Raw genomic sequence first — 23,952 nt, forward strand, 5'->3', positions numbered from 1 at the left:
GTGAGAAATAGCGCAATGGGCCCAATGACGGGGATCGATCCGAAACCGACCGCGCATAAAGTGAGTGCTGTACCACTGACCTACGCCTTACCCCAAAACTTTTGCTTTAACGAGTAAAAAGTGTTATTCTTACTTTTTATTTTATGTTAACACTGCAAAGCATTTTACAAAATACCTAGATTGCACAACCAAAAAGTATGCCCAAAATAATCGTGGCCTGCTGAGCTCAGAATATTTCACCTGAAAACCACTGAAATGTTAAGTTGTAATTAGATTAAAATAGCATGATATGCACTTCTGGATATCTACAACTTTTAAAGTCTTTTTACCAGCTAATAATAACAGTAATGCACCAAAAAAACATTAGTGAGCTCAGATCAAACTAAAAACCTGTTGTGCCAAGGTAGTGCTCAAATTAGTGGGATCTAAAGCTCTGCATATGCTAAACATTCCAAACTTTATCCCCAAACAAGGAAGCTTTATATGTGATGTCATCTTAATGTTTTCAGTACATATACACCATACACAAACCAAACATATTTATTCACTATTCAAGAGAAAACAATTTACGAACTAACTTACTATTCAAGAGAGTTAACTCTTGGTCCTTTTTCCATTTAACCAAAAAGCAATTTTAATGCAGAATTTCAATATTTTTCTATAAAATTGAAATAGCCTTTATCGGAATGTGTTGTTAATGTTTATATGGATGTTGTTTATGTAGATGATGTAATATTAATGACAATGTCAGTGTGCTGTTAATGTTTATATGGGTGTTGTTTATGTAGATACTCTAATATCAATCTCATTGTGTTATGTCTATATTGATGTTGTTTATGTGGATATTGTATCAATGTCAGTGTGTTGTTTGTGTTTATATGGATGTTGTTAAAGTTGTTTATGTGGATATTGTATCAATGTCAGTGCATTGTTAACATTTGTGTGGTTAATACTGTAGGACTGTTGGCTTGTTGTTTATGTTGTTTTGAAACCAGACAGACAATTGTAGCCACAAGCCATCCAGTTATCATTTCTTCCTACTTGTTTGTGGTTTGATGTTTTGAAATCTGAACTGGCTTTACAAGTGCATGTATAAATGATTGGCTGGCATGCTTGTTATGTTTCTGCACTGCATGTTTAAGAATGTACAACAGTAAATACAAAGAATGAGGGTCAAATGTGACAATATCTGAAAGGTAAATTATAAAGTCACTGACACTTGCACTCATAGAAAATAAGATTTTTTTTTTTTTAAGTAATAGCTGTCACCCTGCTTACTGTAGATTAGATAGGTCCATGAATTTAGCTACCATTGTATTAAGGATGTGTTGAGAATTATTTTATTCCATTTATATATATATATATATCTACCTAGTATTGTCTTGTTATATCTATAAATTAATATTATACTGTAAAGCTCTAATTTGATGTGCAGTCGGTCTAGAATCGATTCCCATCATTGGGCCCCATTGGGCTATTTCTCGTTCCAGCCAGTACACCACGATTGGTATATCAAAGGATGTGGTATGTGCTATCCTGTCTGTGGGATGATATATATATATATAAAATATGCCTTGCTACTAATGGGAAAAATGTAGCATGCTCCTCCTAAATAAGACTATTTGACAAAATTACCAAATGTTTTTACATCCAACAGCCGATTATTAATAAATAAATCTGCTCTACTGTTATCGTTATTTAACAAAACAAACATTAACTTTTATTTTGTATAAAGAGCAGAGCAGAAGGAAACTGCTTTTGTTTGTGTTCTCACTGTGCGGGGACATAGCCCAGTGGTCAAGCGCTTGCTTGATGCATGGTCGGTTTGGGATCGATCCCCGTTATTTCTCGTTCCAGCCAGTGCATCATGAAAGATCCTGATTTAACAAAACAAACTTCAACTTTCATTTTGTATAAAAAGCAGAACAGAACAGAGTGAAAGTGCTTTTGTTTATTTGTTTTCTTATATATTGTTGTGTATGTTTGTTGGCCGACAGATCGCAACACATTGAGGTCAGGCAGGTGGTCAGTTGTCTCTTGTCCGGGACCCAGTCGCAGATGCTACAGGTGTGCTCAATACCTGTACAACAAAGACATCACATTCCTTGATTGTCATTAGTGCTTAGGCATTGATCCGTGAATCGGAAACCCTGCTATTAGTTAACAATTTCAGATCGGACATGGTTCAATGGTTAGGCTATTCTTCTTTTCAGTGGATGCTTCCAGAAGCAGGCTTTGTATTGGCTGATGGGAAATGTTACCTGGAAATGTTAAATTATTAAGTTCTGTATTTGATTTCATTAAGTCGAGGATATTTTAAAAATGTATAGCATCACTTGATACTTCTGTTTTATTAAGTACACAGATATAATGTTTCAGTGTATTTTTATGTCTTTGCTTATATACATGTACGTACCTGTACTTGAAACGTTTAGTGGCTTATAATAATGCGGTGAAGTAGAATGTGTTTCTATCTATAATGAATATGACAGTGCGATGCGTGGTACTGAAGAATATAATAACCTGACATTTCCTAATGGTTTCAAGTGGGCTATTTTCATTAATAGTTAATCAGCCATGATGTTGCCTGTATGCTGGATCAGACAAGAATGCATACCTATAAATAAAACACAACCTTTAGCATTTCTTCAGTGGTTTCAGCTCCTGTTGGGCTATTAAGTGTTTCTTCCAGTTACTTCCTGCTTGTTTTTCACCCCCTAATGATGTAGCTCAGTGGTAAAGTACAGACACGTTTAATGATATATAAGGATCCACCCCAGTCTTGATGTTTCCACCAGGTCCTGGTCGTAACCTCGTTGTCCCCATACATTTCCCTACCCGTACTGTAAAATTTGAATATGCTATTTCAGCTTTTTATTTGATTTCAGCTTTAAATTAATAAAATAAATTCTAAGAAGTAAATTGGATTTGATTTGTTCTAAAATGCCGAAAAATTACCTTAATCGAATATTACCGTAATTGAATATAGTATTTTTCAATATTAAAAAAAATAAAATTCAGCTTTTGTCTTAATGCCTATCCTTAGCTGTCTTGCACCCTTCAGATGTTTAAGTTGCAGGATTTGCATTCTTGTCATAATCCCCCTGAATATTAAAATCTTGGGTGAAGCGCATCCCACTCCAGTTACATTATAACAGGAAATAACAAAACATGACCAGTAAATATATTCAAGGGGCATTGATCCCTTGACCTATTGCACGTGGTGCAGATACTCCATCACTGAGCTGTGTCCACTCCACTGACAGTTGGCCTGCTCCAGTCTGCTTGCTGTACACTGGTGAGAAGGAAGAGCCCAGGGCAGATTGTAATCCAATTGGAGCTCCTTGACACAGTGTCAGTGCTAATTGTTTCATCACAACAACAAGCAGGGGACAATGAATTACACCATGTTTTCATTGCTGCAGGGCTGACCATTATTTACAGCCAGGATGAAAATGATGTGCAGTCTCCTTAACCAAAACATACGCCTGACATTGAAGACAAGATAAAAATTAGGTAGTCTGGACATAAACTTGACAGGTGGGGCAGAAGGAAAGAGTCGGTCTTCATAACCAAAACTTACTTCTGACAGCTCAGTAAAGATAAAAATTAGCTAGTCATGGTATGTTCATGCATGTACTTCTGACAGTGAAACCAAGATTAAAATAAAGACATCTTTAACCTAACCAAAATATACATCTGACAGTCAGTTTATATATGATGGTTAAGATAAGATGAAACATATTATTTGACAGTGGACAAAAAACCCTGAAAATAAAGTACTGGTATTGTTAACTAAACTGAAAAAAAGGCAATCGGGACCTAAATGTGATAATCAAACCAAGATGGAAGTCGGATAATTTTGACCTGTAATAGTCCAACAATAGTTAAATTTTAAAGTTATTGATGCCAATAAATTAAATACAATGTATTAGTTTACACTTTAAAGTGTTAATTTGTACAGTATGTAACCACATCCACAACCTAGTGAGTTTTCACAAATACAAATCCTCAAAACATTTTGTAAACTCCCATGATTGCGTTACTGAGAATTGATTGAGGCAGTTGTTGGTTTCTTACCCTACTCACAATGTTTACACCGTGATATAGGCCGCACACATCTTTGACGTGAATTAGGGAAGAATGTTTGTGATCGATATCAGCTGAAAACAATCTGATGATTTGTGGACCAATACAGTGTGACAATCAATGAAGGAAGTAATCCTCCACTGCAGCAAAAACTGCAGAGACCGGCACAGTATTGGACAGTGTGTGGTGTAGCAGTTTAAAAAAAATACACTTTTAAAGGCAGTGTTTTTCAGGTAGTTCTTCTTCTTCTTTTTGTTCACTCTAATCATGACTGTCAAGTCATAAATAGGTTGCTGTTCCAACTTAAATGATTCTACCTAACATCAGGTTGAACTGGGCAGTTTTCTGAAAGTATTCTTTGTCGCAATGTAATTTTTCTGCCAGGGATACTTACATAAGCAGGCCATATCTAGTCTCTTATTTCTTGGTGCTGACTACAGTCCTGGAGAAAGTGGCCTGTTGTCTCTTCTCCCTGCCCACATAGGCACACTGCTGTATTCAAGAGCTTTTGTCTGTATAGATGGCTATTCAGTCTGTTATGTCCAGTTCTCAGTTTAAAATAACCCACAAGAAAATATTGCGTGAAAGTGTATATATAATATATAAAATCATGAAATTAATGCGAACAAGATATTAAAGTTGCAAACCCTAGTTTGAAACAATGAAAACAAGAAATTAATTTTGGTTAATCTACAAGCCCGTAACACATCTGAATAAAGATGAAATAGAGTGAAAAAAGAGTCTGTGACATTGAAACAGGGAAATTCCCTCTTAAAAATAGACTTTACAAACGTTACTTTTCTGATGCATGTGCGTTTTTAGAATTGTGAGAAAAAAAGAAGCATTTCGTGGCATTACAAACACCAGGATGACTATAAACACTTCGGTTATATGGAAATGGATAATGTAAACAATAAAATATAAGTAATGTCTGATTTTAATTATAAAACTCCCCAGCTCTAATAGTGAAAAATATGCCGTATAGTGTTTAAAAACTAGGGTCTGTCACTTTAATGCAAAATATGCATCCGATGTTACTGCATAATTATTTGATGTATTATATTTTTAACCCGTATCTCCACCAAAAATACCCCCCCCCCCCCCTAAAAAAAAACAACCCCAAAACCCCCCACCCCAAAACAAACTTCTAAGTAAATTACATGTTTACATACATGTAGCTCTGTTCAGTTCCTTTCCTTTCAACTTATTTCGTGCTTATATCCAATTAAGGTTCAAGCATACTGTCCTGGGCGCACACCTCAGCAATCTGGGCAGTCTGTCCAGGACAGTTAATTAGGGTTTAGTTTGTTAGTGGTTAGTGAGAGAGAAGAGAATGTAGTGGTCTTACACCTACTCATAGTCAGCACAGCAATCTGGGCAGTCTGTCCAGGACAGTTAGTTAGGGTTTAGTTTGTTAGTGGTTAGTGAGAGAGAAGAGAATGTAGTGGTCTTACACCTACTCATAGTCAGCACAGCAATCTGGGCAGTCTGTCCAGGACAGTTAGTTAGGGTTTAGTTTGTTAGTGGTTAGTGAGAGAGAAGAGAATGTAGTGGTCTTACACCTACTCATAGTCATCCATAGGCAGGATAGCACAAACCATGGCCTTTGTTGAACCAGTTATGGATCACTGGTTGGTGCAAGTGGTTTACACCTACCCATTGAGCCTTGCGGAGCACTCACTCAGGGTTTGGAGTCGGTATCTGGATTAAAAATCCCATGCCTTGACTGGGATCCAAACCCAGTACCTACCAGCCTGTAGATCGATGGCCTAACCATGACGCCACCGAGGCCGATCATGCAATGAATAGAAAAACACGAATGTGAAAGAAATGCATGCTGGATGAGTGAACAAACAGTCTGTGAATTGTGCTTCACTCTAAGTACATTACATTTTACATTTTACTACTGGCATGTTGGCTCCACACCTTAGTTCTTTCTGAGGTACGGTGCATCAGAGGTGGAGGAAGTACTACCAACTAACATAACTGGCTAGCTTCCACAGGTTGGACAATAAAAAAAAAATGCCAACTGCTATTGTTTAATTGATGTACCGGTAAGCTAAAATTAACTTCAATGAAAACAACTGCATTCTTTGTTTGCATTGGAATCGTTAAAAGTCGTATTTGCCAGATTCATTAATAAAATAATTTAAAAACATTTGTGTGTGTACCTGTCCCACATCATGATACATTATTTTACTGATTTTCAGTCGATTTAATTTGTTCAAAAAAGTACTTTATTCAATCAGGTGGATGGTTAGGCCTAAAAAAAAAAAGTGTTTCCATGGGTTTTTAAAAACATCATGATCCCTGATTTTTTTTCAATATGCAAACAAGATTCACTATACCTCAGCTGATTATGGTTTTTCTGTTGATTTAAAAAAAAAAAAAAAAAAAAAAGTTCCAACCTACCTACCCTATTTTTTTAAATGATGAAACCTGAAACACACATTTTTGTTTTAGGCCTCATCATGTTATGCTTGTTGTTGCAATTATTTTATTATACAACTGAAGTCTGGCTACATAGGCACAAATCAGAAAGAAAAACAAAATTGTAAATTTTTGGCTAATAAAATGTCTGCAAAAGATCTCATTGTGGTGAAAGGTAGCTGAAGAAGGATTTACACACTGTACATTTCAAGTCACTTAATCCATGTGACAGATGATCAGCTGCCTTTACAATTGTATTTTTAGAAATTGTTCTTTGATCTGATTTTATAACAAATTGGAAATATACACATGATAAATTCGCCTCTCCCACCCACTCATGTATAATGAACTTGGCTGACCAATCGTGGGATGAGATAATTAACCTACCTATTATTTTGGTCATAAATAGCACTTACAGCTAGTACTTACTATACTAGTGGAAAAAAGTAACTGTGTATGGTTATCATGTTGATAAAAAAATAATTTCAAGACATAAAACGATAAAATGATCATATAGCATTATTTATTAGGCAATTAAGCAAAACGTCAATTCATTTAAAATGTCACAGCATCCGTCATTTCATCGGTATTGGGGATGAAAGACATGGGGGGTAAAAAAACAGTTCACAAAGTTAATAGCGTGTATGGCCACCGTTTGCGTTGATGCAGGCCTGGCACCGTCGCCTCATAGAGCCTACCAAATTGTTGAAGAATGCCTGGGGAATGCCGTTCCAGATCTGTACTAACGTCTGACCAAGCGCTCTCAACGTCAGCGGCTGGTTAGGCAGTGCACGTACACGACGTTGCATCTCATCCCAGACGTGCTCGATTGGTGCAAGATCGGGTGAAACCGCAGGCCACTGCAACACATCGATGTTCTGCTGTGCTAGAAAATCCATTACCACCCGGGCGACGTGAGGTCTAGCATTGTCATGCTGAAGCGTGATGTGACGTTGCTGTCCTTGCACAAATGGGATGACGTGAGCCTGAATAATGTCGTCACGGTAGCGTACAGCGTTCAAATTGCCATCGATGACCACAAGAGGTGTTCGTCCAGTTGACGTGATGCCACCCCAAACCATGACACTGCCTCCGCCAAATGCACGTCGCTCCACAACACAGGCGTCACTAAAACGTTCTCCAACACGACGATACACTCTTGAACGGCCGTCACTGCTGTCCAAGTGAAACCTGGACTCGTCCGTAAACAGTATACCCGCCCAGTCACGGTGATTAAAGTGCAAGTGTCTTCTACACCAAGCCAAACGTGCTACACGATGACGTCTTAGCAAAACTGAACGGACAGCCGGGCGTCGCGGACGGATACCATGTTCACGTAATCGATTCCGTACAGTTCTGGGATTAATGGCACGCAATCCAGGAATGGTCCGCGCTGTCAGACTTGCCGTTTGGAATCGATTCCCGAGGTGCACGAGTCTGATGTGGTTGTCCTGCTGTTTTGACATCACGCGTGGACGGCCTGCACGTTGTTGGTCTCTGACATTACCAACATGTTGATAACGTCTCCACAAAGCCTGAATAATGTTTATGTGTACACCAAATTGCGTAGCGACAGCGCGATGGCGCATACCAGCCTGGATCATGCCAATTGCGTGAAGGCGGTCATTTTCGTTTAGCCTGGGCATTGCTCTGCTACAATTTTCAACAGAAATAACCTGCTTTTCTGTACCCCCGGTTGGCATGCAATGACCCGACAGTTGAAAAGTCGACAAAAACTTGAAAAGTAACATGTTGGGAGAAAAAAATGGGAAAAACATGTTCATGTCCCAGAAGCAAAACTGCACGTGCAAATACGGCATTGACCCAGCTATTGTGTGGCGGTGCGTTCACTGGTAACATGTACAAAACATCAGGCTAAAATATTGAGCGGTTTTATTTTCATCCGATTTTTTAGGTTACACAGTTACTTTTTTCCACTAGTATATTTGGAATATTGTAATGATTTTATAGTACGTATATTTGTGCATTCACCTAGATATCTGGTCAATCTGGGTTGACAGAGGTGACAGATAAAAATGTGTTAATTTACAGAAATGTGCAGCTACATTATCGTTGTCAAGTCAATATCATTGACACATTTACCTTACTTTGACACCCAGTAGCTGATGTATTTTGGAGCTGGGGTGTCATTAAACATTTATTCATTCATTCATTCATTCATATGTGATGTTGATGGTAAGTTGTCTGTGCATGAATAATACATACTTTTGTATTTAACCCATCAAAGATTTAAGCATGTTATCCTAAAGGGTTAATGTGAGAGGGAAAACCTGCAGCCACCACATATGTTACTCTTTCTGGGAGTTAGCAACAAGTGCACATTTATATATACACACATGTCACAGGGCAGATAGCATATCCATGATATTTGATAGTTAGATCAAAGATGCACTGGCTGAAATGGAAAATTTAAGCCAAAGGGTCCACTGATTGGGGAGTCACTCCCATGACCTCTTATACCATTAAGGTATGTACTGGTAAATACTGCTGTAAAATGAAACTGGCAAATTCTCAAACCATGAAACCAGCATTGATCACAAGGTTTGTGAGGAGCAGGAGACAGTGTAATTATTATTAAATACCTGGTGGCTCTACCAATTGTCCCTCTATGTGTTCTTTAAAAAAAAGTTGTTTTATGGGTGGTGGGTATACAAACAACCTTGTAACATCCTGCACCTTCCCCCTCCTCTCCCCCCCTTCCACCCTAAATGTAGTGAATTGTGTGCCGGCCCCAAGGAGAAGCGGGTGAATCAGCTTGTCGCTGGGTGTGAGCCGGGGTTCACCTAGACGGCAGACATTGTGAGCGGGTTCTTTGATGCTGTGTGTGATCACTCAGCTGTGTTGACTAACTTCTCCTGCACGCCTTTACGGTGCAGCCTCGCTGACATTGTTCACATTTCTATCTCCTTGTTTATCCACCATTAAAAATCCCATTCATACTTGTCCCTGTTGTTGCAGAGACGTTCAGGACAGTGACAAACTAAAGATAGCACAGAATTTTATATGTACCTGCATGCATTTTTAATGAATTTTGTGAAATGTTTCTGCCATTTAATATGACAGTACGAAGATTTATGTTGTAAATTTATATAGTGAAAACGTATCCTGTGTGTTAGTCTTAAATAAGTGTAGAAATCAATAGTGTTTTCCAGCAAAAGCCATTGCATTATAATTGGTATGCCAAGAGATTATTCTTTGAACTGTTCTGTCTATAGCAATGTGGATGGAAGGAATTACTTGTACATACCTGACTTATATTAATATAACATGAATCATTGATACAGTATGGTGGTTCAAGTTCAGATTTAGCATTTTTCCATACAGCCATTTATTTTTAATCAACTCTCTTCACCTACCTATATTGTACATTTATTGTACATGTTAAGCATTCAGTTGATTATCATCCAATCATTTACACATATGTATCCAAAATCCAACCATTCATCATTATTTCATCATTTATCTGTTTACATCCAACCATTCACAACTTTATCATTCAATCATTCACCAATTGATCATCCAACCTCTTATCACATTTTTGTCTATCCATTCAGAAATTGATTATCAAACCAACTGATCATCCAATCATTCAGCAATTGATCATCCAATCATTTACCAATTGATCGGCCGATATTCAATTGATCATCCAATCATTCACCAATTGATCGGCTGATATTCAATTGATCATCCAATCATTCACCAATTGATCGGCTAATATTCAGTTGATCATCCAATCATTTACCAATTGATTGGCCAATATTCAATTGATCATCCAATCATTCACCATTTGATCATCCAATCATTCACCAATTGATTGGCCGATATTTAATTGATCATCCAATCATTCACCAATTGATCATCCAATCATTCACCAATTGATGGGCCGATATTCAATTGATCATCCAGTCATTCACCAATTGATCGGCCGATCTTCAATTGATCATCCAAATCATTCACCAGTCAGCTAATATTCAGTTGATCATCCAATCACCCAATGATCATCCATTCATTTACCAATTAATCATCTATCATTCACCAGTTGGCCTAATCATTCACCACATGATCAGGGGGCGAGACGTAGCCCAGTGGTAAAGCACTCGCTTGATGTGCAGTCAGTTTGGGATTGATCCTGTCAGTGGGCCCATTGGGCTGTTTCTCACTCCAGCCAGTGCAACACAACTGGTACATCAAAGGCCATGGTATGTGCTATCCTGTCTATGCAATGGTTCATATAAAAGATCCCTTGCTGCTAATCGAAAAGAGTAGCCAATGAAGTGGCGACAGCAGATTTTCTCCCTCAATATGTGTGCAGTTCTCAACCATATGTCCAACACCATATAACCGTAAAAAAATGTCTTGAGAGCATTGTTAAATAAACCATTTCCTTCTATTTCACCACATGATAACCCAGTCATTCACCAGTTGATTATCTGTTAATAATTGATTCACTAAGTTCTATATTGATTGTTCCTATATGTTTTCAGATCAGAGTCCCTCTGAGGATTCCTGTGCTACCTGGACTAAAACCAGCTCTACTAAAGCTCAGGAGTTCTTACCATAGTTAAAACGATAAAGTTCACAGTACAGGTATGCATTCTTTTGGGTATTATTATGGTATGTACTATCCTATCCGTTCTATCCATTGCACCAGGACTGGTATCTATGCATTTGTTTGTGGGATGGTGCATATAAAAGATCCATTTTAAATGTTGGAAAAATATAGTGGGTTTCTTGTCTAAGACTATAGTAAAAAATTACAAATATTTGACATCCAGTAGCCGATGATTAATAAATCAATGTGCTCTAGCTGTGTCGTTAAACGAAACAACTTTAACTTTTATTGTGTATTAATATGCTACACTGTGCCACCACGTAGCATCAGGTTGGTTCTTTCTCTTTTTTCTTCATTGATCGGATGTTAAGCTCAGTGGTAAAGAATTTGCCTTGTAGCTAATAATTTGTATATTTTAGCAACATATTGAGTAAAATAATTGTATATGGTATTCATTAAACAAAAAAGAACATTTGGTAGCTCCTGAACAAAAAGCTAGATGCTGAGCAAAAAGCTTCTTTTGAATGCTGTTGAATTAAAAGCTTCCCTTTGTAGCCACGAAGCAAATCACTACATCTGGTGCCTGTTAATAACCCCCTACCCAGCCACCCAAGCTATAAAATCTTAAACCTAAAGTTAAATAGTGCCTCTGGTAAACTGCTCGTTATTTTATACTTTGTTTTTACACCCTATAACCAATATATTATTTATACTGAGTTAAACCATTAATTAATTGATTGATTGTTAGATTGATTGCATTCATTCATTCATTCATTCATTCATTCATTCATTCCTTTCATTCTTTCGTTCATTCATTCATATTCTGGGTAGTCTTTAATTTCTCATCTACACTGTCACTGATGGATATTTTCTTAAAGATGTAAGCTAAATGTTTGTGTCGAATGAGGTCAATGACTCTATTAATGATTTGAGATTAGATCACTTATATAACAGTGTGAAATTGAAGCCGACATCTTCCTCCGGTTGAAGAATGTGTATCGTGTTGGATGAACCATAGAAGTTAATAAACGCTGACTGATTTCTACACGATCGGCCGTACACACCAGCGGAATAGTGTGCCTTATTGAATGAGTCGTGTTGTATGTTTGTCCTCGTGGGCCTATCATAATAGACTGAAGCATTTGATAAAAGACACGGGACAATGGCCGAGACGGACCGTGAATAGGCGACGGCTTTGCTTTACTCTGTTTGAAATAACAACTTGGAAAGCTGTTGAATTAGAACAGTGGGGGGACGAGGAGTAGAGGAATTAGTGTCGGGAAGAATATTCACATCTCCCGGGAGCAGCCATGTTGATTCTGAACGTGCTGCTACGTACTGCTAGCGTGGATGGAAAGGGAGGCAATGCAAACACGGCAGTGAACTCTCCTGTTTTTTAAACGCTGATTGTTGCGAGCTCGAGGAACCTGTGTTTGTGTGTTTACTCGGAGGGATTTGAGAAATCGGCATTATTCAGAGTTGGCCAGCCTCTCTCTCACCCTGTGATACGTAAGTACACACGTAGAGACACTCTTTCTCTTTCTTCGCTCGGGCTCGGGGATACAGCCTCGGTGACGACACTTTGTTGTCTTTTTCAAAACGTCTCAAATGAAAACTTAAAAACACTGTCAGTATTATCTACAGCACTTGAATAGTAGCCAAGGGTGTTAGGTTTTTGGCTGGGTAAGTTAGCCAATAAATAATTGTTTAAAATATAAGCACAACACATGCCATTGCGATAACCCATGTAACTCTAAAATCATGCAGACAAACACATTTTGTAGTCCATTTTCTTGTTGAAATATTAAGTTCTGTATCTATACAAGCTATTTTTACTTGAGCAGTCAATTGCTGCTTGAATCATATCAAGGGTTCCAGAAGTTTAAAAAAAGACCACTTGCCATCAACACAGTCACTTAGATTTCACTTGCCATGATCTGAAAAAGACTAGACCAACATGCATTCTGGCAATAATACTATTAGACGGTTATTTGTTCCAACATAATATGATTATTTGGAAAGAACCTGGCTGCCAAGAACAACCCATCTTTGGTACATGTAATTGTATTGGTGTGTATGTATATTAATCCCCAATTTACTCCCATGGTTTATTTCATGACATTAAGAGGGTGCGTGAATAAAATTCTAAATTCTTACCTCTGCCAAAATAAACCGTGTTTAACCATTGATATTGTAGATGGCAATATCGTCTTCATTTATTGTCACAACGTAGAACAAATTTACAAATTCAGTATTTACTTCTACTACAATACTAATAACACTGCCACTGGCATAGCCAGTATTTTATATTGGGAAGGGTGGGGGTATGGCAACTACACTGCCTATGAACCGTGCTGTGGGTATATACATGTAATACTGAAAATCAACTGACATTGTTAAACCCAACTCTGAAATCATTTTATGTATGATAATGTTACGTCTAGACTGTTCATTATTGCAGTGTAGAATGCAAAGGTGAAATTTTCTATTTTTGAAGTGAGATTAAATTTTTAATAACATTGTGACAAAATCTGAATTTGCTGTAATTGTAAGATGTTGACAACACTATAGCTTGTTGAAGGACTAAAATTGCATATTAAATATATTTGTTCATTTAGAATATTGATGCCTTTATATTTAATGTGTTCTGGTCATCCTAATGTTTGTAGACTCCCCAACTGGATTTTTTTCCCAATAATATGTATGGAATAAAAAAAAAAATATATCAATATATTGGGAAATAAATCTAAATTTGAGCTACCACAAACATTAGGAAAACCAGAAATGTTCATATATTGGATATACCGACATGGATATTTTAAACAAAATTATTTAATATGTAATTTCATTTGTTAAGAAGGTTGTAGGAGTTGTAAACATTTTACAATGGCATCAAACAAGATGATTAAGTGTTTGGTGTGATTAGGGTTGGGTGCTAGCTGACAGCATTCTGGATGAGCAAGACTTACCAGTTCACACCTTCCCTGTGTTGAACATTTGAAGCGTGACTTAAAGGTTAACATTATAATAAAGTAAAGTTACAACCAAACACATTTTGTTTTACCAAGTTATATTGTCAAATATCGGGAGATGACATTACATATATTTTCATTTTCAATAAAGGCTGTTTCAGTTTTATAAAAAATATTGAAAATTCTGCATTAAAATTGCCCTTTGACTAAAAGGAAAAAGGACTAAGAGTTAACTAATTAATATCGACAAATCGTATGATTTTCTCTTGGATAGTGATGTAATTTGTTTGATTTGTTTTAGTGTACATACTGAAAACATTAAAATGACGTCAAATATAAGTTATCCTTGTTCTTGGATAACAATTGAAATTTCAGCGTAGGTGTTTTGTAAGATGCTTTGCAGACCTTACATACATGTATTTGAATGCAAAAGTTGGAATATCAGGTTTTATTCATTATTAGGAATACATAGAATACAGTAAAATGGATTTAAACCATACAGCTCTTAGTTCATAATTTTATTATGAAGTTAACCATTAATCTTGAGAACTTTTGTTGAAATTTCATCATGATACAGAATTTTATAGTATCTGAAATACTTGTATTGTTTCCACAGTTCTTTACACTGTGTTTATTTAACTCTTGAATTTTTATGTGATGTTTATCATCACTTTGTTTTTCCATTTACCTTAGTTTGACACCCAATAGCCGATTTATTTTTTGTGCTGGGGTGTCATTAAATATTCATGAGACTCTGACCCTAGGTCCATGAGCAATTACCCGGTGTGTTGCTGGTGCAGCTGTGAGAAGAGTGCTGTCCACATAAAAGCCTGCTACTTGATCACTTGACTGGAGAGCTCTCCACCTGTCAAGAGACTCTTGCTTGTTGTTCCATGTTGACAACGCGGGCAATCTCTACCTGTACCAGACCTACTTATTCTACATCAGCTGTGTTCATATAGATTTAAACCTGATCATCTAGACACCTACGGATAATTTATAGGACAATCTGGGGGCTGCTACAAATGTCATATGTACTAGGGCTGTGTATATATCATCTTACAGAGCAAATTGCAAGTATTACTTGTATGCTGAAGAACAAAAATAAATCACCACCACCAGGTTTAAGTTTTTCTTCTTTTTATTTTAATGAAAATAAAAATCATTAGCACATTGAAGTGTCTATTTATTGAGAAACAACAATGTCTCCATGAACAGCAAAAACTGCTCCAGTATCCACCTCTATTAATCTGTCATGGAAAAGGTCATCCTTTTGAATTGATTATTTCTGGTCAATTTTAATGGATGTCCAGTAACTGTAGGCTGTGATGACTTATATTTGGCCTGGTAACCTGGTTTTGTGACTTGTTTATCAATTGGTAAATAAAACAGCTCTTGTTAAACCGAGAAGATAGTTCAGCAGTGCCATGTATTGGCTTCATCCCATGTCATGATTCAGAAAACCTCATATTTTGTGTACACACACGCACGCACACACACATTCATACACATGTGCATGTGCACACACACATTCGAAAAAACCTCGCCCACACCCAAAAACCACACTCAAAAAAGGAATAACTCAATTCTTTGACAGGCAGATTGGTAGCTCTGCCCTTTGGACAGCCCCTAACAATTGGTAAATTATTCAGTAAAGGAATGTCAATAACTAATCACAAGCAGTTGTTTGTTTATTTATTTATTCAGCTGTGGTCTTTTTTGTAAGCAAAGTAAATAATTATGTTCCTTTGATTTAAAGTGTAAAACAAAGCATGAAAATTAAGGCTTTTCATCTCGGTGGCTTAATATATTACAGAAGATGATCTACCAAATGAGGATCTTATCAAGACATGGGGTGTGTGTTGGTTGTGATAGTGGTGGTGTGTGTGTTTTAGAGCTGGAATGTCAGTGGTCGGTCAACAGGGCATACCATTGTATCTTTGTAAACAAGAGAATGAACTGCCATCGTGGTCTTTGTTGTCGAAACCCCGGTCCATTTGACTTCTGATGTGGCGAGGTGGACACATACTGGACTCGGTGAAACAGTTGGTGTGAAGGTTTAGACACTGGGGAGCAGATAAAATCATGTGGGGTGGAAAGAAAAGAAATATTTGTGTAATGACACCTCAGCAGAATTTAAACTATTGGCTGTTTGGTGACTAACATAAATTGGTTATTTCGACGAGAGAGAGAGAGAGAGAGAGAGAGAGAGAGAGAGAGAGAGAGTATACTCTGTTACAACATGGGCTACTCCTACTGGAAAACCATTACCAATATTTCCCATTCCAACCTATATTCACAGGTGATAAATAAAACACCATGATATGTGTTGTCCTGTCTGGAAAATGTCTATAGGTATTGCTGCCACTGTGTCATTAAGGTATCATAATTAATACCAACATTTTTAATAGCCATCGATTAATCAATGTGAGTATGGTATTTCTGAACATATATTGGTAGTTACTTCACTGTCACAAAGGAGTTTTGGTGGTTTTATTAATGGTTTAACAAACCAAAAAAACACCCCTGAATTTCTGATAGTAGACTCAAAGACAATAAGTATGTTGACAAATTGGGAAAACCCCCAACTTCTACATATATATATACATTTCATTATCAGTTTTTTGAGTTTCTAATTGTTTGATATTCAGTAAAAATAACCATTACAATAACATTATTGTTGGTGACATCAGGTGGTATCTGTAAGAAATCTAATTAGAGCTGGGTGGTCACACCATTATTGGATCCAACAGAGATTGCATAATTAGTTAGGTTTCATGGTACCAACATTAGCTTTGAAAAAAAAATCAGTATTTAATCAGTTCCACATATATATTATGTATACCAGTAAAAATAAACTTCATCAAGTCATTGAAAACGTACACTGTTCTTCAAATTGTGACATACATATACTAAGTGAAATAAATAAAAAGTGCACATAAATAGTAAGAACAGATGATGTAGTCAAGTGCAACCAAGACCATCACCCACAGTGTTAAGAAGTTAATCGTTACTGACATTTAGGAAGTTAACCATGATACCGACATACAGTCCTATGTTACATCCTTGTATTTTATATATACATTACTACACTTTTAGAAAATCAAATTTGGTTTATAGTATTTCTGTACCCTGTAAGGGCGGGATGTAACCCAGTGGTAAAATGCTCACCTGCTGTACAATAGATCCCCATCAGGTGGCCCTTTGGGCTATTTCTCTTTCCGACCAGTGCACCATGACTGGTATATCAAAGGCTGTGGTATGTGCTATCCTTTCTGTGGGATTGTGCATATAAAAGATCCTTTGCTACTAATGGAAAAATATTTACTTCTCTAAGACTACAGGTCAAAATAACCAAATGTTTGACATCCAATAGCCAATGATTAATAAATCAATGTGCTCTAGTGGTTAAACCAAACAAACTTTTAACTCTGTACCTTGTGTTCCCTTATTTCTTTCCATCAGTATATTTTCACTCAAGAGAAATATATAATGGTGAAATAGTACTTTTACTACCCCCATTTTTGAGTAAAGATCTTCGAAATGTGTTGACTTAGAAAATGTCTTTACTTCCCTGTGCTAAACCACTTGTTTAAATGAAGATCTGAACTCGTTTAGTTGATTTGGATAATTAGCAAGTTGGACCCATTTGACAGGTGGCTGCTTAACAGAGGGGGATGCTGAAAAAGTTCGACTCTAAATACCAGCTTCTTTGGTTATGGGTGGAGGTGAGGGAGGCGGTAAGGGATAAAAATGTTAAAGTATGAGTATTGACCAACATTTAAGAGCTTGATGGACATATATGTAAAAAGGAATATTTTGTTACAATCATTCATTATTGTGGGAGAGGTATATATAATCATGGCTAGATGTTTCCGGTTTAATATTATAATATCTTAATTTATAAATGAAAAAAGTACAATAAATCACAACCGCCGACCTACCCCCCAAACACCCCCCCCCCCCAAAAAAAAAAAAAACCAAAAAAAAAAACCAACCCACCAACTGATTATATTGAATTTCTGTTTCACTAGAATGTGTATACATGTATATTTTCACAAATGATAATTGATCAGTGTTAATATACACACTCTCTCATACTGGCAGTGAATTAGCTCTTCGTAAAAAAACAAGTGATGATACCTGTTTATATATATATTATATAAATATATAGAGGTTATTACCAGAGTGTTTTTCAGTATCGTCAATATCATATATTAGGAATAAAAATTGTATTATGTGAGCCTCTGGCGAGCATAATACATTATTTTTATTCCTAATATATGATATTGACGATACCGAAATACACTTGGGTAATAATCTCTTTATCATATAAGCTCAGGCTTAATACAACATGTTTTTGTAAACTGTACATGCAACTTTAATTCCAGTCCGCCATTACTAGATATTCAAATGACATAAGAATATGTGGCGTGGTGTATTTTTGAATGGAAATGACGTCAAACTTGAATGACGTCATTCTGGATGTCCTTACATCAAAATAAAGTTATGCCTAACATTTTTTGTTTTCTGAACGCTGGACAGCTTTCAGTGTCAAATTGCCATTCAAATTTTTTATTTGATGTCTATGAATGCATAATGTCAATCATGGAGTGTCACCCAAGCATGTTTGCTTAAATGTCAGTAAACCTAGTGCCGAGGCCTTGACTAATTTACATCTAATTTGCAAAGTTATCAAATTCTCAAAGTATGTGATCTGAAAAATATCACATACTTTGATTGCACTGAAAATGTAAGATATTATATGATAAATATATATATATATATATATATATATATATATATATATATATATATATTTTATTTATTTTCAATTAAATTAAATTGTCCCATCAGAATGGATGGGAACTGTGTCATAGGGGATTCTTGTACCTACATGATTTATGGTCTTTGTTCGTCTTGCGTGGCATTCCTCTGCCTCCACAGTCCACTGGTCACCCAACATGTAGGTTATCCCGTCCACAGCAATAACAAATTAATCCCATGTTACTTGATACCAGACACGTTTGTCAGCTGGCTCAAATTGCCTGCGTGAACATGTGTACATACCTGGATTCTCGTGTGATCAAAACAATAATCTTAATGTCATTGCGATTAATCAAGCTTTTTTATAGCTAATGACAGCTTTAAAACAAATAACAAATTAAAAAAAACCCACCTAAAGATTGTTTTTGTAAATGTTAATCTGACCTAAACCATGAATGACCCCAATTTATTTATTTTTTACTTGTACTAAAACTCTACAACACACCCATTTATTTTTGTGTACGTTCTGTTTTTGCTACAGTGACTGCAACAGTATTTACTTAGTACATCATTTTCTCAACTTGTATTACTCATCATAGTCTATATATATATATATATATATATATATATATATATATATATATTATATATATATATATATATATAAGAATTTTAAAGTATGTTTGTATTAATATAAAAATTCTATCTTTTTCTTTAACTTCATTTTAATTTGGAGTCGCAGTAGTGAGATATCCTCTCATTACATACATGTATGTGTCATTATGATATATTGGTGAATTGTGTGTTGTTAAATAAAATATTCCTTTCTTTCTTCATAAGAGTTCAATTTCAGCCACAAAACTCTTTGCTTGTAAGTAGGTCACAATTATGCATAAAGAAGGTACAGATGAAGGTACAAAGGAATGTTTGACAAAGTAATCAGTGACTGTTACATAGTGGACAATGTATAAGGAAGTGTGGATTCATGCAAATAATAAAACACGAGCCCAATGGGAGCAAGTTGATTATAATAATTTTTTTATGAATACACACTTTCAAATGTATTCTCCAACTTAATCTATTATTAATTAAATTTTCAATGTCACTCCCAAATTAACTATATGTGTCTTATATTTTTTAGTTCAAAATTGGTTCATTTGGCAGGAAATATTTACACAACTAATGACCCCAAATGACAGGATTCTTTCAGACCTAACCTAAACGAATTGGCCAATAAATTCTTAATAGATAGCTGGCATTAAGCATGATACATGTGCTAAACATGTAATCTATGCTTTCCAGTTTGGTATTCAATAATCTTGGTTGTATTCTATCTGAATACATGACTATCGCTAGTATCATATTTATAAGTCTTAAATTACATGTTTATTCAATAATGAAGATATTTGGCATTGAGAGTTAAATGTTGTACTTGTTTACAGTGTACAAATTCAGTTAGTTGTGGGTTCAAATCCCTGCCTCTCCTGGCTGAGATTATATTATTTTCTTAATAACTGGTCTCAGGTAAAAAAACCACCAACCCAACAAATCAGACATGTGCATCCTGATTTAGGAATGCCATGGAGACTTTCTTCCATTTGCCTAAGGATTGTTGTCAGTCATTGTCCTAACCATTATTCAATTTCTTACACACATGTATCCTTTTCATTCCAACATCCAGGAGATTAACGCACCATGCAATTTTGAGCCAATAGCCAGCTCTTCCTCTTACAGACTTCACTCCGCTGACATCAGATTCCCAACATGCTTTGGAAAAAAAAGTTTCAATTTTGAGCTGAATTAATCTCTGTCAACCCACACAATTTTTGTAAGTGTGGTGTTGGATTTGATCAAGACATTATTAGTCACTTACCATTATCCTGTGCTTTCTCTTGTTGAAAAGGTGGGGTGGGTTGTGGCTTAGTGGTAGACTGGTAGCATGAGGTCCTATGGGTCATAGAATCTGTCCTCTGTGCACCCATGGGTTTTTGCTGTGCCAGCCAGTATCTAGTGATTGATATAATAAAAGATATGGTATGTATTTTCCTGTCTACGGAAGAGTGCATGTAAAAGATTCCTCAGTGCTGTTCGGTAGGAGTAGCCTATGTGATGACAGTGGGTTTCCTCTCCCACACTTTAAACCAAATAATAGAGCTGTCATTTTTTAAGGTCGGATCTGCTACCACAAAGAAAGAGAGAAAAAAAAGTCCATTTACTGTTTGAATTGCAATACTGGTGTATTGTTTTACGGTAAAGGGGATTTAACTGGTTATGGACACAGATGTATATCACCACAATGAAACAGCTAATACTGGCTTTATTAGATGTACCTTACTGTCTGAATCCCTTTTTCTGACAGGGGCAGGATCAATTGCTCTCGATGGAATCAGCTTTATTCCTGTCCCAACCAGTGCCCCATGACTGCTGCATTTTGGTATGTACTGTCCGGTCTTTACATACTGCAGTATTAGCATGTGTAGTAGCAGCAGGTTTCCCCCAGTTTTAACCAGGTGTCGAAAGAAAGAAATGTTTTATTTAACAACACACTCAACACATTTTATTTATGGTTATATGGCGTCAGACATATGGTTAAGGACCACACAGATTTTGAGAGGAAACCCGCTGTCGCCACTACATGGGCTACTCTTTCCGATTAGCAGCAAGGGATCTTTTATTTGCACTTCCCACAGGCAGGATAGCACAAACCATGGCCTTTGTTGAACCAGTTATGGATCATTGGTCGGTGCAAGTGGTTTACACCTACCCATTGAGCCTTGCGGAGCAGGATCGAATTAACCACAATATTTTCACATAACCAAATAGCTGTAGTAAAATATGCTGAGGTGTAATTAAAGGGACAGACCCTAGTTTTTAAACACTACGACATATTTTTACTATTGGAACCGTACTTTCATTTTATTATTTAGAATATTCATTTTCGTACACCTGAAATGGTTCTGGTCATTCAGGTTTTTGTAATACCCCAAAATGCATTTTCCATAATTTTAAAAACGCACGTTCGTCTGAGAAGTAATGGTTATCGAGACAAGCTCCAGTTATTTTTAGACGGTATTTTCCCGTTAAAACATCGCAGACCAGCTTCACTCTGTTATTATCTTATCCAAATGTATTTGCATGTTTGTAGATTTAGTAATAAACTTTGACTGGCTCAAACTAAGGTCTGCGCCTATAAGCAAATATTCTTTGCTTTCCCATTTGGTTTCTTTTTGTCTGGTGATTGTGTACTGTAAGGTGCATGTTTGGCAGGTTTATTGGATGACATGTATGCTGCAGTATCTGAAATGATGGGAGGACGGACATTTGAAACCATACTGCTAAACGCTATGATAGAACAGCAGATTTGTGGGACTACGTGTATATTGTAACATGCATGTATGACTTTAAAACATAGAAGTATGAGATTTTGACATCAGATCATGAGTCACTCCATGTATACATAAAAATATGCATGTGGCAGAAAAACATATGGGACTACAAGTCAAAATGTGCATGTGACAGCTACATATATGGGACTAAATATCAAAACATACCGGAAAGGTGATATATGCAACTAAACATCAAATATATATTTATATGAGAGTAAGGGACATATAGTGAAAGACATATGTATATATGACAGGAAGGCAACTGTGTGGGACTATAGTCAAAATATGTATATGACAGGAAAGCATATGTATGGGACTACAGTCAAAATATGTATGTAACAGGAAGGCATATATATGGGACTATAGTCAAAATATGTATGTAACAGGAAGGCAGATGTATGGAACTACAGTCAAACTATGTATGTAACAGGAAGGCAGATGTATGGGACTACAGTCAAAATATGTATGTAACGAAGCAGATGTATGGGACTATAGTCAAAATATGTATGTAACAGGAAGGCAGATGTATGGGACCACAGTCAAAATATGTATGTAACAGGAAGGCAGATATATGGGACCACAGTCAAAATATGTATGTAACAGGAAGGCAGATGTATGGGACTATAGTCAAAATATGTATGTAACAGGAAGGCAGATGTATGGGACTATAGTCAAAATATGTATGTAACAGGAAGGCAGATGTATGGGACTACAGTCAAAATATGTAAGTAACAGGAAGCAGATATATGGGACTACAGTCAAAATATGTATGTAACAGGAAGGCATATGTATGGGACTAGTCAAAATGTGTATGTAACAGGAAGCAGATGTATGGGATTAGTCAAAATATGTATGTAACAGGAAGCAGATGTATGGGACTATAGTCAAAATATGTATGTAACAGGAAGCAGATATATGGGACTACAATCAAAATACGTATCTAACAGGAAGGCAGATAGATGGGACTATAGTCAAAATATGTATGTAACAGGAAGCAGATGTATGGGACTGCAATCAAAATGCGTATCTGACAGGAAGACAGGTATATGGGACTATAGTCCAAATATGTAACAGGAAGCAGATGTATGGGACCACAGTCAAAATATGTGTGTAACAGGAAGCAGATGTATGGGACTGTAGTCAAAATGTGTATGTAACACAAAGGCATATTTATGGGACTACAGTCAAAATATGTTACAGAAAGGTAACTATGGGACTACAGTTAAAATATGTTACAGAAAGGCATGTTTAAGGGATTATAGTGACAGGAAAACATATGTATGTATGTGGCCAGAAGGCAGATGTATAGAGCTAAATGTCAGAATATACGTGATAGCAAGGCAGATGTATAGAGCTAAATGTCAGAATATATGTGATAGCAAGGCAGATGTATAGAGCTAAATGTCAGAATATACGTGATAGCAAGGCAGATGTATAGAGCTAAATGTCAGAATATACGTGATAGCAAGGCAGATGTATATGACTAAATGTGAAAACAAGCATGTAGCAGAAAGGCAGATACATGAGACTTGTGGTAAAAACATGCCCTGGTTTAAAACATGCATGTGGTAGGAAGGCAAATGTATGAAAATATGCATGTGACAGGAAGGCAGGTGGCTGCGACTGTACCATAACATGTGGACACAACAGGAAGTGTACAACTGTATCACATTTAAGATTCAAACCGACTACAAAACACGGCATACAGAAAGAAAAAAAAGCACCAGAAATTTCT

At 36.4% G+C, this 23,952-nt stretch overlaps 1 protein-coding gene across 5 annotated transcripts in view; it reads left to right on the plus strand.

The window, feature by feature from the left end:
• The window catches only part of LOC121380646 (trithorax group protein osa-like), a 113,412-nt gene that overhangs the window by 29,175 nt on the left and 60,285 nt on the right, over positions 1 to 23,952 (plus strand). For 4 of the 5 annotated variants that reach the window (XM_041509568.1, XM_041509573.1, XM_041509570.1 and 1 more), the window contains one exon: positions 11,025 to 11,127. The gene's annotated coding sequence lies outside the window, so the exon portion shown is untranslated. Of the gene's footprint in view, positions 1 to 11,024; positions 11,128 to 12,324; positions 12,602 to 23,952 lie in introns of those variants that run through there. The other variant, XM_041509571.1, reaches the window with a different exon arrangement.

Source organism: Gigantopelta aegis, chromosome 9 (assembly GCF_016097555.1).
Source record: "Gigantopelta aegis isolate Gae_Host chromosome 9, Gae_host_genome, whole genome shotgun sequence".
NCBI lineage: Eukaryota > Metazoa > Mollusca > Gastropoda > Neomphalida > Peltospiridae > Gigantopelta > Gigantopelta aegis.